Consider the following 17,457-nt stretch of genomic DNA (forward strand, 5'->3'; position numbering starts at 1 on the left):
ATGAAGAGAAAAACATTTTCCCTTGAATGCTGGCTGTTGTTTCATCTTCTATTACTTTTAGGAAATAGTGAGTAATTTTGTTTAAAAGAAGATAATCTTGAAGTTTGAGTAGTGTTTGTGGGAAGTGTTGTCCAGTCCTGGGATGCACACTCTTCCTGTTAGCTCTCATTCTCATCAAAGAAGTAAGGACCAATATTTTGCTCTATTCTCTTCAATCCAACCCAGCATTTGTTCTCTATTCTGTTCCCAGTAACAACTCTTCTGCCCATAAGTCTGGACTATTTCTTCTGTAATCAACCAATCCCAAATACAGATGCATTGGAGTTGGAAGGGATCTTAAAGTTAATGCCTGATAACCCACAGTAGGCAAGAATCCATTTCCAACATCTCTGACAGCAGTCACCTTCCCTCTAATTAAACTTGTCAGGGCTGTTCAACACTTGCACAGATTGAATTTTTTCTAGAATTTGCCCTTCTTGACTTTGACTCATTTGTTTATGCCCCTGAACAAAACAAAACAAATCTATTCCCTGTCCATAGGCCAGCTTCCCATCTCAATTTCTCACTAAGTTTCTCTCTCTCTCTCTTTTTTTTTTTTTTTTTTTTTTTTTGCTGCACCATGCAGTTTGTAGGATCTTAGTTCCCGGACCACGAATTGAACCCATGTCCTTGGCAGTGAAAGCACAGAGTCCTAACCACTGAACTGCCAGGTAATTCCCCTAGTTTCTCTCTTGACTCTGACCATAACCCTAATCAGAGGCATTAACAAGAAGTTTTTGGACTCTTCCCCTAAATCTAAATTTGTAATATATTTTTTTAACATCTTTACTGGAGTATAATTGCTTTACAGTTATGTGTTAGTTTCTGCTTTATAACAAAGTGAATCAGCTAGACATATACATATATCCTCATATCTCTTCCCTCTTGAGTCTCCATCCCTCCCACCCTGTCTATCCCACCCCTCTAGGTGGTCACAAAGCACCGAGCTGGTCTCCCTGTGCTATGCAGCTGCTTCCCACTATCTATCGGTTTTACATTTGGTAGTGTATATATGTCCATGCCACTCTCTCACTTTGTCACGGCTTACCCTTCCCCCTCCCCGTATCCTCAAGTCCATTCTCTAGTAGGTCTGCATCTTTATTCCCGTCCTGCCCCTAGGTTCTTCATGACCTTTTTTTTTTTTTTAGATTCCATATATATATGTTAGCATACAGCATTTGTTTTTCTCTTTCTGACTTACTTCACTGTGTATGACTCACTCTAGGTCCATCCACCTCACTACAAATAACTCAAATTTCGTTTCTTTTTATGGCTGACTAATATTCCATTGTACATATGTGCTACATCTTCTTTATCCATTCATCCAATGATGGACACTTAGGTTGCTTCCATGCCCTGGCTATTGTAAATAGTGCTGCAATGAACATTGGGGTGTATGTGTCTTTTTGAACTATGGTTTTCTCTGGGTATATGCCCAGTAGTGGGATTGCTGGGTTATATGGTAATTCTATGTTCAGTTTTTTAAGGAACCTCCATACCGTTCTCCATAGTGGCTGTATCAATTTACATTCCCACCAACAGTGCAAGAGGGTTCCCTTTTCTCCACACCCTCCCCAGCATTTATTGTTTCTAGATTTTTTGATGATGGCCATTCTGACTGGTGTGAGGTGATATCTCATTGTAGTTTTGATTTGCATTTCTCTAATGATTAATGATGTTGAGCATTCTTTCATGTGTTTGTTGGCAATCTGTATATCTTCTTTGGAGAAATGTCTATTTAGGTCTTCTGCCTAAATTTGCAATATTTATGTTAGTCCAGATAATACTAAGAAAGGAATAGGTAAGGGGAAGAAAACCTATATCCCAGCAGAAGAATAGAGTCACAGATGAGGTGAGAGTATTTAGGCATCTGGGAAGCCAAGAGCTTGGTTGTTATTGGGATGGAAAATCAGAACAGGTAGGAAAGAGGCATGAGATAGAGGGAAAAAGCATGGGCCTCACCTTAACTCTGATTCACTAAGCAAGGAGGTTGGGTCCCTTCCTGGAATCCTGGGAGACCTTATCTCCTCCAGCTACCTGTGGCTAGTTCTCTGCCAGGCCAGGTGCCAAGGTCATGTGGGATCCTGTGCCTGGTGGCTCCAAAACTTCTGTGTGCATAAGAATTACCTGATAGTGAAAATGCACATTATTTCCCCTCCCAAACTTCCCCTTGATTATTTGTCCTCTGGAAGAAGGGTACAATTCTGTTTGGAGGGTAGCTCAATATATACACATGGGCCCTTCAGCTATCTCTTTTATATTCTTTATCTGAAGAGTATCATGAATAGTTAGAGAAGGATTAATACCTGTGACCTGGGTCATGTGACTCCCCAGGTCATATGACTTAGAATGTGGAATAGTATATGGGTTAAGGGCTGGCTCTCATGTCAGGCTGCCTTGGTTTAAATCCCTGTTACATGACCTGCTAGCTCTCTAACCTGGGACCAGGCTTAATTTCTCTAAACCTCAATGTCCCTATCTATATAATTGGGTAGTAGCAGTTCCTACCTCATGGAGGTATTGTGAGTATTTGAAGTACTAATTCATATGTGGCACTTAGCACAACACCTGGAAACAAAATTTCCAGTGGAACTAATCAGCCATCCTTCCTTAATAAGCTGTAACTTTAATGTTAACACTACAGCCACCTCCCTTGGATCAACCACACTGTCCAGTGGAACTAACACAACAGCTACTATCTCCAGTGTCACCAGCACAAGTACTGCTCCTCCAATGAAAGAGGAAAACCCTAGCGGACACCTGAGGCTGTGGGAAGTCGTGCTAGTTACTCTGGCCTTGGTTGCGGTGGCTGTGATTCTCCTCACTGGACTCCTCTTCCATTTCATGAGTGCCTGATGTATAGGAAACCCTTTTTTTTTAAATTTTTTTTTATTTTTTAACATCTTTATTGGGGTATAATTACTTTACAATGGTGTGTTAGTTTCTGCTTTATAACAAAGTGAATCAGTTATATAGGAAACCCTTTTTCTGAGGGTAAGAGAGCAGGCAAGTGAGGAAGGAACTAAGCTAGAGAGAGCAGAGTCACTGTGGGAGTAACAAGGATGAGAAAATCAGGAAAGACAGAAACAGCAGGTTAGAGTCAGCAAGACAGAGAGTCAAAAAGCCAAGACATATTCAGAGGAAACTGATGAGGGGAAGAAGGGGACCAGAAGAAGTAACGAAGAGGGAGAGAGCTGGCAGGAGGGGAGATGCTTGGGATCGCAGAGCACTGAAGAGGGGGGCAAGACTCTGAAGCTATTCAGCCTCTTGTTTTCTAGAGAAACTCTCTGTGCCTAAGAAACCTCTTCAACGTAGATCTCTTACCACCCCATGGCCATGCACTCACGGCTGTTATGAAGTTCCAGAAGGGTCAAGGGCCACTGTAACTGACTGCAGAGGAGAGCTGTCTCCTCCTGCAGCTATGGAGCTGACTGCGAGACACAAGTGGCCTGAGCATCCCTGAAGGCAGAAGCATCACCGTCCTCAGGGGCAGAGAGGGAGCTGACCCGGATTGCGATTCTGAGTGTCTGCCCCTCCTGCCCCCAGGGCTGCTCCTCCCAGCTCTGCTTCAGCCTCTAAATTATTAAATAAATGCATCTAATATATGCGGAACCAGACTCTGTGGGTGTGTGTTTATTTATCACTGTGAATGGAGGTTCCTTATATCCTAAAGACCCCTCTTCCCTGTGTTCTCCCAGCTCTCAAATCCCTAGAGTGAAATCCAGACTTTATATCTGTCCCATTTTCTTCCCCATTCTATCCCCATTCCCTGAAGGCCTCCGGGCTGACGGAAGAATGGACTCAGGAAAGATGGGGGAAGGCAGATGCTGGACTTCACAAGTTTGTGTTGCACAACAAGAAAGTCTATGCAAGATTAGAGCACAAGGGGGCTGGGGAGTGATCACACCAGTTGTGAAGCAGAGAAGGTCTTGCTAATGGGGCTGTACCCAGGCGTGGCACATTCTCTGGTTTCCTGGCCACACAGGTCTGCTCTTCACTGGGAAGACAGGTGTAAGCCACCTCCTTTCTCTCCTGCACTCCTGTGGGCTCGCAGCCCCAGTGGCAGTCCTGGGCAGGGAGAACGTGCTGCGAGTTTCTGCAAGGGCGGGCCCAGCCTGTGCTGCCAGGAGCCAGGCTCTCAGCAGTCCCTGAAAAACCAGGCCTCAGAACAGGTACAAAAAGCCTGTGTGTCAGCACTGGACTCTTGCTGAAAGTCAAGCCCTTGTCAAGGGTTCTGGTGTCACTTGCTCATCACGTACATTTGCTGATCCTTCCTTGGGCAAATGAATCACTCACCTTTGTTTCATCAGCTTGGCCCTTGCCATGGTTCTCATAGTCTGGGCCTTTGCCAGAGCCTTCTTAACAGGACCAAGGCCATTGATGTACCTTTTGCAATACTATTAACAAAACAGCTTTAAACAGCTCTACAGAAGCCAAACGCAAAAGAGAACCTACGGTATGATTCCATCTGTCTGAAATTCTAGAATAGACAAAACTAATCGACAGTGACAGAGAGCAGATCACTAATTTCCCACAGGGGTGAGAATTTTTAGGAAGGGGGTACATTCTGGATGATAGAAATGTCTTATATCTCGGTTGGGCTGCTAGTTACACAGGTAAATAGACATCTGTCAAACACACCTAACTGAATACTTAAGACCTGTGCATTTCACTGTCTGTAAGCTTATTTAAGAAAAAAGATTTAATAGAAATGGTTGATTCCAGGGCCTGGGCAGAGAAAATCCAAAATGAGCATGGGGCATCTTGTGATGCCAAAGTGGAGAAAAGTACTTTGAAAAAAGGATGGGGAATATTAAAAAGGCACTGGAGCCAGCCTGAGAGAGCTCACAATGGCCAAAATTTGAGCAACAAAATAAATTGTGATAGTATTATATCAAAACCCACAGAACACAATAAATACCTGTGAGTCCACACTGATGTAAATAACTGCACAAATAAAGTGGGGAGAAGGCACAACTTTCCTTACAGAAGAATTCCAATTCATAAATATAGAAGGAAGGAGGGACAAACCCACAATAATAATAGCTGCAGGCAAGATGCGCCAATGGTTGCCAAAATTAGTGCATGAAAGTTTAAGCAAAAATAGGATATTTGCATAGTCTCAATACCCCTCCCCAAATATTTAGTAATCACAAAGGGACAAATAATAACTTTACAGTGGAGAATTCTTTCAGACACCACCTTAACCAAGTGACCAAGGTTAGCATCACAGTGATAAGGCACGTTGATACCACGAGCTCCCTGATGTGCTGCACTAAGAAGGGAACATCATCTCAGCAGTATCCTTGCCAATAATTCATGATCCTGATTTAACCACAAAAACAAATTAGTGATAAGAAATCAAACAAGACAAAGCGAGAGAGAGGCATGGACATATATACACTACCAAAGGTAAGGTAGATAGCTAGTGGGAAGCAGCCGCATAGCACAGGGAGACCAGCTCGGTGCTTTGTGACCGCCTGGAGGGGTGGGATAGGGAGGGTGGGAGGGAGGGAGACGCAAGAGGCAAGAGATATGGGAACATATGTATATGCATAACTGATTCACTTTGTTATAAAGCAGAAACTAACACACCACTGTAAAGCAATTATACTCCAATAAAGATGTAAAAAAAAAAAAAAAGAAATCAAACAAACCAAAGTTTCAGGGGAATGTAAATTGGTGCAGCCACTATGGAGAACAGTGTGGAGGTTCCTTAAAAAACTAAAAACAAAACAACAACAACAACAACAAAAAACTAAAAACAGAATCACCATATGATCCTGGGCATATATCCAGAGAAAACCATAACTGGAAATAATACATGCACCCCAATGTTCATTGCAGCACTATTTACAATAGCCAGGACACGGAAGCAACCTAAATGTCCATCGACAGAAGAATGGATAAAGAAGATGTGGTACATATATACAGTGCAATATTACTCAGCCATAAAAAAAGACTGAAATAATGTCATTTGCAGCAACATGGATGGGCCTAGAGATTGTCATATTGAGTGAAGTAAGTCAGACAGAGAAAGACAAATATCATATAATATCATTTACATGTGGAATCTAAAAAAATGGTACAAATGAACTTATTTACAAAACAGAAACAGAGTCACAAATGTAGAAAACAAACTTATGGTTACCTGGGGGGGGAAATGTCTCAGTGGGGGGCGGAAATTGGGAGACTGGGATTGACATATACATACTACTATATATAAAATAGATAACTAATAAGGACCTACTGTATAGCACAGAGAACTCTTCTCAATGTTCTGTAATGACCTATATGGGAAAAGAATCTAAAAAAGAGTGGATATATGTATATGTATAACTGATACACTTTGTTGTACAGCAGAAACTAATGCAACACTGTAAATCAACTATAATAAAAATTTTTTAAAAGAAACAAAGTTTCAGGACACTCTATAAAATATTGATACTCTTCAAAAGTGTCAACATCATGAAAGACAAAGACAGAGGAACTGTCACAGATTGGAGGAGACTGAGGGGACCTATAAATAAATGCCATGTGGAACCCTGGATTGGATCCTGGAACAGAAAAAGGACATCAATGGAATAACACATGAAATCTGAATAAATTCTGTAATTTAGTGAATAGTATTATGCCAAAGTTAATTTCTTAGTTTCTATAATTGTATAAATTTTATAATTTCTCTGTACTATCTTTGCAACTCTCCTATAAGTCTAAAATTATCTCAAAATAAAAAATTTTACAATAAAACAAAACAAAAAGCTTTATAGATCTATACATGAAAAAAGGTTAATTTCATTATATGCAAATTGTGCCTCCTGACTTAAAAATAATATCTATTCCTTATGATAGTCCTTTAAAATATATTCATTAGTTATATTAAATATATACAAATACCTTCTTAATTCATCTAAATAATATTTAATCCACTCAAATAAAATTAGTAGTTGAAGTAATCAATTAAATTTGGTAAACCAGCCATTCACTAAGTTGACTTTCAGGGAATCAGCCGCCATCTGAGAGGGGAACGTGGTTCCAGCCGTCCTGTAATTCCCGAGTTCCTCTTCCACTTAAGAGGATACTGGGAAAGAGGGAGGCCCCACGAATGGCAGGAAACCTCCTGACTCTGAATGAAAACAAGCAGCTATAATTTTCTGGACAATCTTGAACGATGCAGGGGTGGGAATCCGCAAAGGAAGGAATATGGGTATTCTCATTCCAAGCCCGATGGGACTCTTGGAGGTGAACTAATTTCATCTGGTCACTGAGGAAATCTTGGTGGGTTGAGGGCATTCAAGTAATAGCAGCAAGGAGATGAATCTGCAGGTAGGAGATGAGCCACTGACAAGGACTTGGGTGGATGACTGAGAGAAGAGGGCAGTTCTAAGATAGAGATTGGGGGACCTTCCTGGTGGTCCAGTGGCTAAAGCTCCATGCTCCCAATGCAGGGGGCCGGGGTTCAATCCCTGGTCAGGGAGCTAGATCCCGTGTGCTGCAGCTAAGGTGCGGCGCAGCCAAATTAATAAGTAAACATTTTTAAAAGATAGAGAGATTGGGTATTTCTCCCCCCTCATCAACGTTCCTCCTTTCTGTTAAGGACCAAGGTGCTCTGTGCCCTCTGACATCTAGCCCTCTTCTCACCATGCACTACCCCCCAGGCAGGCCTGCCAGAAACCCTCCTTGGTCGCCCCAACCTTACCACTCCCACCTGTGGAAAAGGAAGCCCAAGCCCCTCCCTGAGCACTGAGACGTTGTGTGGTGGACAGCTTTCATCTAGGGCTCTGCATCAGAAAGTGATGCCACCCACGCTGACAAGTTTGATCCCCTGTTATGCTCAACTCTGGGCTCTGGGCAGAGCCAAGATCCCCTTCTTGCACTTATGACATCTCCCTTCTGCCCTGGCCCTCCTCTGCATCAAATTCTTCTTCCCTTGATTGACAGAGAGTAAAGAAGCAGGCTGTTCCTCCCTGAAAGAAGGAAGGAAGACCCAGGCATCCTGGATTCCTTTGTAGCAGCACATATGAACCCCACAGCCACTCTGTGCTTAAGGAGAAGGAGAGATAGAAAAAGTAGAGAGAAGGAGGGAGGAAAAAGCATCCTGGGTTCCAGCCCATTTGGATTCTCTTGAGATGAAAAAAGAAAATGTGCTGCCTCATCCCTCCTCCTGCTGCTGCTTCTGTTCCGGTGTTTGGAACTGGGTGAGTGAACTATTTTTGGAGAGAAGAGTGCAAAGGTTCCCCAGGGTCTGGAGAGGTAGGGGCCGGGATCCCTGGAGAAGGAACCTCTTAGGACTCAGGCAGGGCCAGTCTTGAGAGAAGGTGTGGAATAGGTGAGACATCCTTGGGGAGCTCCACACCCTGGTACCTACCCCCAGTTCCCTGTCACAGGGGAGTAGGTTCCGATGGTCCTGTTCATTATCTTTCTTACATCCTCTTTTAAGGAAATGCTCTGCTTTTCATTATTTAGACCTTAACTTTCTGTATTTCATCCCTCCTTGGGAAATGAAATATTTGAGCCCTATTTGAGGAATCGGCAGCAGGTAGGGGGGAATTGTTTTGAGCAGAGGAGCCGAAAACCCCAAAATTTATGCCATGTGGGCTGCACTTATTCATAAGGATAAACACTCTCAGTCCTGATGCCCTGCAGGTGGAGGTGGTGGGAGGTGGAAAGATCCATCTCTCCCTTCTACTTATACCCAATTCAGTGCTTCTATCAACCCCAACCAGACCACATCCACAGCCCCTTGTGACTTCTCCTACCCTCAAACCACCTTGAATATTACCTGCCCTCAATCTTGACACTTTGGCCCCAGATCTGACCCAGGAGCTGCCTCATTCTAAAACATATACCAAGCCACGACCTGAATTCAATCTCTAATAAAAATCATGGCTCCTGCCTCACTTGTTTACCAGAGACCCAGGCATAACTGGATGAGAGGTGACACAAAGAAACATGGAGTCTGAATACCCGGGATACTGAAATACCAACCCAGGGGGAAGGGAGGTTTAGAAAGAGTCAGGCTTACTTTTCCATGGAAAGAGACCAGAACCACCAAGGGCAGAATCAAAGGCTGGGTGAGAAGATCTTCTAAGGACATGACTTAGCTCTGGGTACTCCATATTGTAGTGCATGTTGTAGAATGTTTTATCAGAATTAAACCTAAAATATCAAATGATCCTTAGCTCAAATAAATAAAATCACATTATATGGGGAGAAGTGTCATTTGAATGGGCAAGATACTTGTGAAGAATAGTAAGCAGGGCTTCCCTGGTGGCGCAGTGGTTGAGAGTTTGCCTGCCAATGCAGGGGACACGTGTTCGTGCCCCGGTCCTGGAAGATCCCACATGCTGCGGGGCGGCTGGGCTCGTGAGCCATGGCTGCTGAGCCTGCGCATCTGGAGCCTGTGCTCCACAATGGGAGAGGCCACAACAGTGAGAGGCCCGCGTACGGCAAAAAAAAAAAAAAAAAAAAAAGACTAGTAAGCAAAGCAGATGATGATAGGCCATCAATGATCCACATTAAAAGAGATTATTTTTGAGTAGGAACAAGCCAAAATGTTTCCACTAAAGACCCAGAGACCAGCCCTGAAAACTCTATCACTTTTGACCCAGAGACCACTAAGGATCATGTCACTGAGGGCCCAGGCACCACAGAGGACTACACCACCCCAGACCCGGGCACCACAGAGGACTATACCACCCCAGACCCAGGAACCACGGAGGACTACACCACCCCAGACCTGGGGACCACAGAAGATTATACCACTGAACATCCAGACACTAAACCAGAGGGAACAGATTCAGTAACCGCAGTGAAACCCCCTGGGCTCCTGACACCCATCAGAATCCCCTTCATTTCCCTGCCACTGCCACCACTGTTGCACTCTGTTGGATTCGGCTTCCTAGTGGTGAGCACCTGGCTCTGAAATGTGCAGGACATTATGGGAATAAGGGCACCTGAGGAGGATGAGGTGGGCAAGGGGAGCTGAGGCATAAGAAATTGTCAAAGGCGAGGAAACGTACACAGAGAGAGCTCTGCAAAGACGCAGAGAGACACAGAGATGGAGAGAAAGAAAAGGGGCAAGAAGCAAAAAAATTGAGGGCAGAACTGAGGGACAAAGGAAGGTGTGAGAGACAGAGGGAAAAGGAGAGAGGAGGGAAGGGAAAGACAGTATGGAGAGAGATAAAGCAGACAGAAAGAGGAGCATAAAAACACAAATATAGTAAGACATGGTGAGAGCTGGAGTGAGGCTTAAACTATTAAATAAATACAGATGTAAAACTTTGGAAATTTTTATAAGATGAGAAATTGGTCGGGTAAGAGAAGAGGAGAAAATGGAAACATTTTTGGACATCCACTCATGTCAGAAATTATGTTATTTTGTATTAACTACTACCCCCTCTGGAATTCTGCAGAAGATTTTTTTAAACCAGGATTGGGTAGGTTTTTATGAGCAGGGCTACTCTGTCTTGGAGAGACAATGGGTGACAGCTCTCAAAGGGGGGCTCTAGGTGTTTTTCTGTCTCTGAGGGGCCTTGTTTCTAAAAAGGGAGATAAAAGGACTCCATGCCAACCCTGTGACTTCCTCTTGCTGACTTTCAGTCTAAAATCCAAGCCTTCAACTTCTGGCCTCTGCTGGACATGGAAGGGCCGGCCCTTTGGGGCCATCCTGACTGAAGCATGAAGTGCATGTTGGAATCTTAGCAGGGGCGCTTACATGATTAGCCAGCTCATGCAGGTCATTAAAACCTCATTCATTCCTGTTGGTCACTGATGCCACTGTGCACTGACCTCTGCCCCAAGAGGCAAACCCACAGTGCAGGATCCGTTTGTAAGTGTGATTAAGCCAAAAGTAATGCTTTATTCAGTTGAAGTGTTCAGTTTAGTTCCACCAAAAGCACATCATGAAACTAGGGCACTCTGAAGGATGGCTAAGAAAAGGAAAAAGGGGATGAAAGCCTTCATATGTACTTGACACACGCATGAATCACGTTCAGTATTCATCAGTAGAGGGAGGCCCTTCTGGACTTCACTGTAATCACAAACAAGTGGCTTTTTGATCATGTGGCTCGTGACGAAAAGTCAGATACTCTCGCTGCAGGTTGGTGGAGCCTTTTCTCACTGCAAACCAGGACTCTAAGTCCTGGCAATGGCACCTTCTTAACCTCTTATAGAGACTAAAACCGAGAGATGATTCAAAAGACTCAGTGTACAGAAAGTAAGAGGAAAGTTTGTACTACCAAACTTGCTAAATTTTTAACTTTTAAATATTTGACCAAAAAAAGTTTTTAAAAAAGAATTATCTGTATTTCCATCCCTCCCCCAATTCCACTGATCAAAATAATTTTATTTTTCCTATATTACTTCAACATTTTTGGAAATTGTGTATCTTTAGTGGTATCCGGATCTGAAGAAAGTGGTAAATAGGAAGGCGCCATAGAGATGAGCTGAATAGATCTTTATAAATCACGAACCACCGGGACCAAGAGAGGAACCAAGTCTTAAAAACAAACCACTTTCTTTCTCCCTAGGAAAATTGTTTCCTTCATCCATTAAATCCATCCACCAGAGTTGTTTATCATCCCCATCATGGATTGGCAGGCACCATAAAGAGGATCCCAGCAGTGGCTACAGTTGGTTCTAGAGCAAACCAGCCTCCTCAGCCCGTAAAGGACCATGAAGTATGACGTGTGTTGTCCTCAGGCCTCCACTCCCCTCCCCCAGTCTGGAGCCCTGGAATCACCAGATGAGGAAGGTGGCTGGCCCTGGGAATAAACATGTTAGGGACACTCAGAATGCCTGTCTTCTCTGAGTATCACCTAATTCTGGCCGTGATTACGCCCTCAGGAAAATTGCCTTTACTTATCTACCAGGTTTAGTCATAAAAACTATTTGGGGGAGATACGTACAATTCAAATATAAGAGATATTCATTAAGTATTATCAAAGAAATAAAGCAAATATTTGTTCCAGTCTAGGTCACATATCTAAATCCATTCATTTAACAACACAGTTATTAAGTGCCCAGCAGGGGTCAAACACTCCATGCCTTTTTGTCTGTTCATCTCGGTCTGTCTAGCTGAGGGATACAGGTTTCTGTTCTCTCGAAAGCACCACATCCAAGTCATCCCAACACCCAGGCCAAAAGACCATGTCTACAGGAGGTAGCCCACTGGTCACTCATCAAGTATGAATTGAGTACCAGTTGGACTAGAGGGAAATTCAGTCTCAGTTCTTTTTGCTGCTTCCACAGATCCTGGGGTTGTACATAGGATAGTGGCATAAAGGAACATAGGATAAGGGAAACTCTTAAAGTCAACTGGCCCATACTAATTACCCCCAAGACACCCATGTCCCTCTGGGTCAGCAGTTCTGCCAAAAGTGCAGGGGCTTTGCTGAGTCCACCTCCCTCATCTTACCATGTAGCCTCCATCTCCAGAATGTGGCCACCTCTGCAAGGTGCTGCTAGGAAGGGGGGCATGGTTCCTGCCTTTAAGGACCCACAGAGAGATGCATGGCCATCTGGTCTCTGGACAGTACTGAAGGTAGAAAACGACAAGGTGAAGATGCTGCAGAAACATCCCGAAGGAAAAAAATGAAGCCTTAAAGAGTAAGGGAGGAATTCCCTGGTGGCACAGTGGTTGGGAGTCCGCCTGCCGATGCAGGGGAGACGTGTTTGTGCCCCGGTCCGAGAAGATCCCACATGCCGCGAAGCAGCTAGGCCCGTGAGCCATGGCCGCTGAGCCTGCGCGTCCGGAGCCTGTGCTCCGCAACGGGAGAGGCCACAGAACTGAGAGGCCCGCGTACCGCAAAAAAAAAAAAAAAAAAAAAAAGAGTCAGGGAAATCCCGCCCTTAGTCTTGGAATCCTGAACTACAAGATTTGGTAGTTGGCTTCCAAGTCATATTACTCATCATACTCATTGTGACACTTGTAATTTGCTACATATATCTATGTGTGTCATCTATTTAGTGACTGTATACAGCTCACTCCAGCATGTGAGTCCAGCCACACTCATCTAATCCTCCTTTCTTCTTTATAAAGCCCAATGTTTAGAGGATGTCTTTCTTTAGGTATTGTTAAAGGGCAGTACAAAATCCAAGTGACCCCAACTGGCACCTGCTGTTACTGTGCTGCCCACATTGAGGAAACTGAGCAAGCACACCCCTTAAAGAATTGTTCCCGAACAGGATTTACGCCCATTTGTCACCTCTCACAAAAATGTCTGCGAATGCACATTCCCGTCCAGTCTCCCATCTTTACAAACGAGAATGTTTGGTGAAGTTGTCCAGCAATAGTGATTCAACATTCTCCTTGCAAAGGAAACCATAAACAAGACCAAAAGACAACCCTCAGAATGGGAGAAAATATTTGCAAATGAAGTAACTGACAAAGGATTAATCTCCAAAATTTACAAGCAGCTCATGCAGCTCAATAACAAAAAAACAAACAACCCAGTCCAAAAATGGGCAGAAGACCTAAACAGACATTTCTCCAGAGAAGACATACAGATTGCCAACAAACACATGAAAGAATGCTCAACATCATTAATCATTAGAGAAATGCAAAACAAAACTACAATGAGATATCACCTCACACCAGTCAGAATGGCCATCATCAAAAAATCTACAAACAATAAATGCTGGGGAGGGTGTGGAGAAAAGGGAACCCTCTTGCACTGTTGGTGGGAATGTAAATTGATACAGCCACTATGGAGAACGGTATGGAGGTTCCTTAAAAAACTACAAATAGAATTACCATACGACCCAGCAATCCCACTACTGGGCATATACCCTGAGAAAACCATAATTCAAAAAGAGTCATGTACCAAAATGTTCATTGCAGCTCTATTTACAATAGCCAGGAGATGGAAGCAACCTAAGTGTCCATCATTGGATGAATGGATAAAGAAGATGTGGTACATATATACAATGGAATATTAGTCAGCCATAAAAAGAAACGAAATTGAGTTATTTGTAGTGAGGTGGATGGACCTAGAGTCTGTCACACACAGTGAAGTAAGTCAGAAAGAGAAAAACAAATACTGTATGCTAACACACATATATGGAATTTAAGAAAAAAAATTCATGAAGAGAACCTAGGGGTAAGATGGGAATAAAGACACAGATCTACTAGAGCATGGACTTGAGGATATGGGGAGTGGGGAGGGTAAGCTGTGACAAAGCGAGAGAGAGGCATGGGCATATATACACTACCAAACGTAAAATAGATAGGTAGTGGGAAGCAGCCGCATAGCACAGGGAGATCAGCTCGGTGCTTTGTGACCACCTAGAGGGGTGGGATAGGGAGGGTGGGAGGGAGGGAGACGCAAGAGGGAAGAGGTATGGGAACATATGTATATGTATAACTGATTCACTTTGTTATAAAGCAGAAACTAAAACACCATTGTAAAGCAATTATACTCCGATAATAAATAAATAAATAAATAAATGGTTGTCATCAAAAAGAACACAAATAAGTGTGGCAGGCGTCCGAGCAGGGGTTCTGTCCCTGCTGGGCTGCCGCCCCCGTTGGGCTGCCACAATGGAACTCGGCGCCGAGTACCGCCGGGAGAAGCTGCAGTGGGACCTGGGGGTGGAAATGCAGGACATGACTCCCAGCCTTTGTGCGTCCAGCTTCCGGTCCTGGTGGTGTCGGCCAAGTTCGAGGGGAAGCCGCTGCTTCAGAGACACCGGCTTGTGAACACTTGCCTAGCAGAAGAGCTCCTGCACATCCATGCCTTTGAGCAGAAAACCGTGACCCCAGAGCAGTGGACCCGTGAGCAGCAGAAATAAGGGACCCAGACCTGCACACCTATTAAATTATGAATCAGACCCCCACCCCCACAGAAAAAGAACACAAATAACAAATGTTGGCCAGGATGTGGAGAAAAGGGAACCCTTGTACAGTGTTGGTGGGAATGTAAATTGGTGCAGCCTCTTGTGGAAAACAGTATGGAGGTTTCTCAAAAAATTGAAAATAGAAGTACCATATGACCCAGCAATTCTACTCCTGGGTATATATCTGAAAAAAACAAAAACACTAATTCGAAAAGATATATGCATCCCAAAGTTCAGAGCAGCACTATTTACAATAGCTAAGATATGGAAGCAACTGACAAAGGTATCAGTTGGATACAAAAGTATCCAACAGATGAATGGATAAAGAAGATGTAGTATACATATACAATAGAGTATTACTCAACCACAAAAAAAGAAGAAAATTTTGCCTTTTGCAACAACATGGATGGACTTGGAGGGTATGATGCTGAGTGAAATAAGTCAGACAGAGAAAGACAAATACTGTATGCTATAACATATGCGGAATCTAAAAAATAGAACAAACTAGTAAATATAACAAAAAAGAAACAGACTCACAGATATAGAGAACAAACTTAGTAGTTACCAGTGGGGAGAGGGGCGGGGGGAGAGGCAAGATAGGGGTTAGGGATTAAGAAGTGCAAACTACTATGTATAAAATAAATAAGCTACAAAGATATATTGTACAACACAGGGAATAGAGCCAATATTTTATAATAACTATAAACCTAAAAATTGTGAATCACTATGTTGTACACTTGAAACTTATATTGTACATCAACTACACCTCAATTCAAAAAAAAAATAGTCTCATCTTAAAAGTTTCAATTCAATGGGGCTTCCCTGGTGGCGCAGTGGTTAAGAATCTGCCTGCCGGGCTTCCCTGGTGGCGCAGTGGTTGAGAGTCCGCCTGCCAATGCAGGGGCCACGGGTTCGTGCCCCAGTCTGGGAAGATCCCACATGCTGTGGAGCAACTAAGTCCATGCTCCACAACTACTCAGCCTGCACTTTAGAGCCGGCGAGCTACAACTACTGAAGTTCATGCCCCTAGAGCCCGTGCTCTTCAACAAGAGAAGCCACGGCAATGAGAAGCCCGCACACCGCAACGAAGAGTAGCTCAGAGTGGCAGAGTGCAAGTGGAAGAGGTGGAGTTAAACTCGGGTCTTCATTCACTGTTTACCTCATTAGAGCTGAATCTCAAGTGATGAATAACTGCTCAGCACCCTCCTCATAAAACCTTTATCCTTCAGCTTTTCCTTCTCTAGGCTTTCAATGACAGGTCCTTGGACCTAGCCTTTAATCTGTTTTGAGTTTTGAGCCAAGCAAGAGAAACCAGACACCCTCCCCATTCTTGGGGAGCCCCCAGCCTGAAAACGAATTTTGGACATGCAGACACAAATAAACCCATCTGTGTGTACAATGAACAGTAGGAAATGTGTCATCAGTTTTGACATTTATGGCATTCATTTGCCCTGACAGGTGCATTCTGCTTTTTAAAATATTTGCAGCATCTCAGGCCTCACCCTTGAAAGAATTTGAAGACGACACAAGCAGAGTTGCTCCATTTTTGGCTTACGACCCCACCCAAGAGTTTTTAAGGCAGCATCCCTGAATCAGGGCAGCTTCAAGGTATTTTTGATTTTCTCCACCCAGGAGAGTTTTTCAGTTCCTCTGCTCTACCCATGGGAGAGATGGTGTATGATGATTCACTTAACCATCCATCAGATCTTTACATAGGACACATATGCCAGTTACTATGTGTGGCTCCGAGGACACAGTGGAGAGCCATATAAACAGCTTCTGCCTTCAACGTGCCTGGCGGAAGCTCATGGACATTGCTGTCATGTAGATGCAAAAGTTATGAAATATTTTAGTGTTCTACACCCTCTTTGGGAACCTTAAAAAAAACTCATGGAGCTTTCAGCAGTGACATTTACCATCGGTCATGTAACCACATGGGGCAGCAAGCAAAGTGAGGTACAGATGCACCCCTGAGCAGAGGCATTTTCTCTCACACTGAGACCACAACAGACACATTCTTCCTTGTTCTGATTAGTATTCACTGCTTGTGTTTAGCTGCTTGCAGTTGATACCCGATTTGTGAATGGAGCTGAAGTATAACGCATCATTGGATACTGGATCACAGAGCTGCAAGTGCTTAAAAAGCAGAACTCACTAGTGAAGTCAGACAAATAACATAAATGTCAGGATTGATGAAAACTGGCATTAGAAAAATTTGGATGTGGTAAAATTGTTACATTGACATGAATGAAGATTTAATCTGAATACAGAGCTAGCATGGGAAAAGAGATAACGGGGGGGGCGGGGGGGGGGGCGGGGGGAATGCAATGAAAAGAAACTGTGGAGACAAATGGCCTGAACAAAAAGAGGCTCCCAGACTGCCTGTATCTTCCTGATTAAATGTCTTGATGAGCCCTCTAGTGGCAATGGCTGGGTAGTGGTCCTCTGAGAGATGAGCCTCTCTTGGAAATTGATCGCCTGGAGTATCTCAGGGGAAGTTGGCTTGCATTACCATCTCACAGTGTCACACACCAGCTCCCTCCTTGTCTTGCACTTGCTGGGCACTGAGCACAGCATATG

General features: G+C 43.7%; 1 protein-coding gene and 1 pseudogene across 2 annotated transcripts in view; one reads left to right on the plus strand and one right to left on the minus strand.

Moving 5' to 3' along the window:
- Positions 1–17,457, minus strand: part of SFTA2 (surfactant associated 2) — a 76,137-nt gene that overhangs the window by 54,275 nt on the left and 4,405 nt on the right. The window lies entirely within an intron of this gene.
- LOC117313810 (bolA-like protein 2 pseudogene) lies at positions 14,466–15,066 on the plus strand (annotated as a pseudogene).

This window comes from Tursiops truncatus, chromosome 10 (genome assembly GCF_011762595.2).
Source record: "Tursiops truncatus isolate mTurTru1 chromosome 10, mTurTru1.mat.Y, whole genome shotgun sequence".
Taxonomy (NCBI): domain Eukaryota; kingdom Metazoa; phylum Chordata; class Mammalia; order Artiodactyla; family Delphinidae; genus Tursiops; species Tursiops truncatus.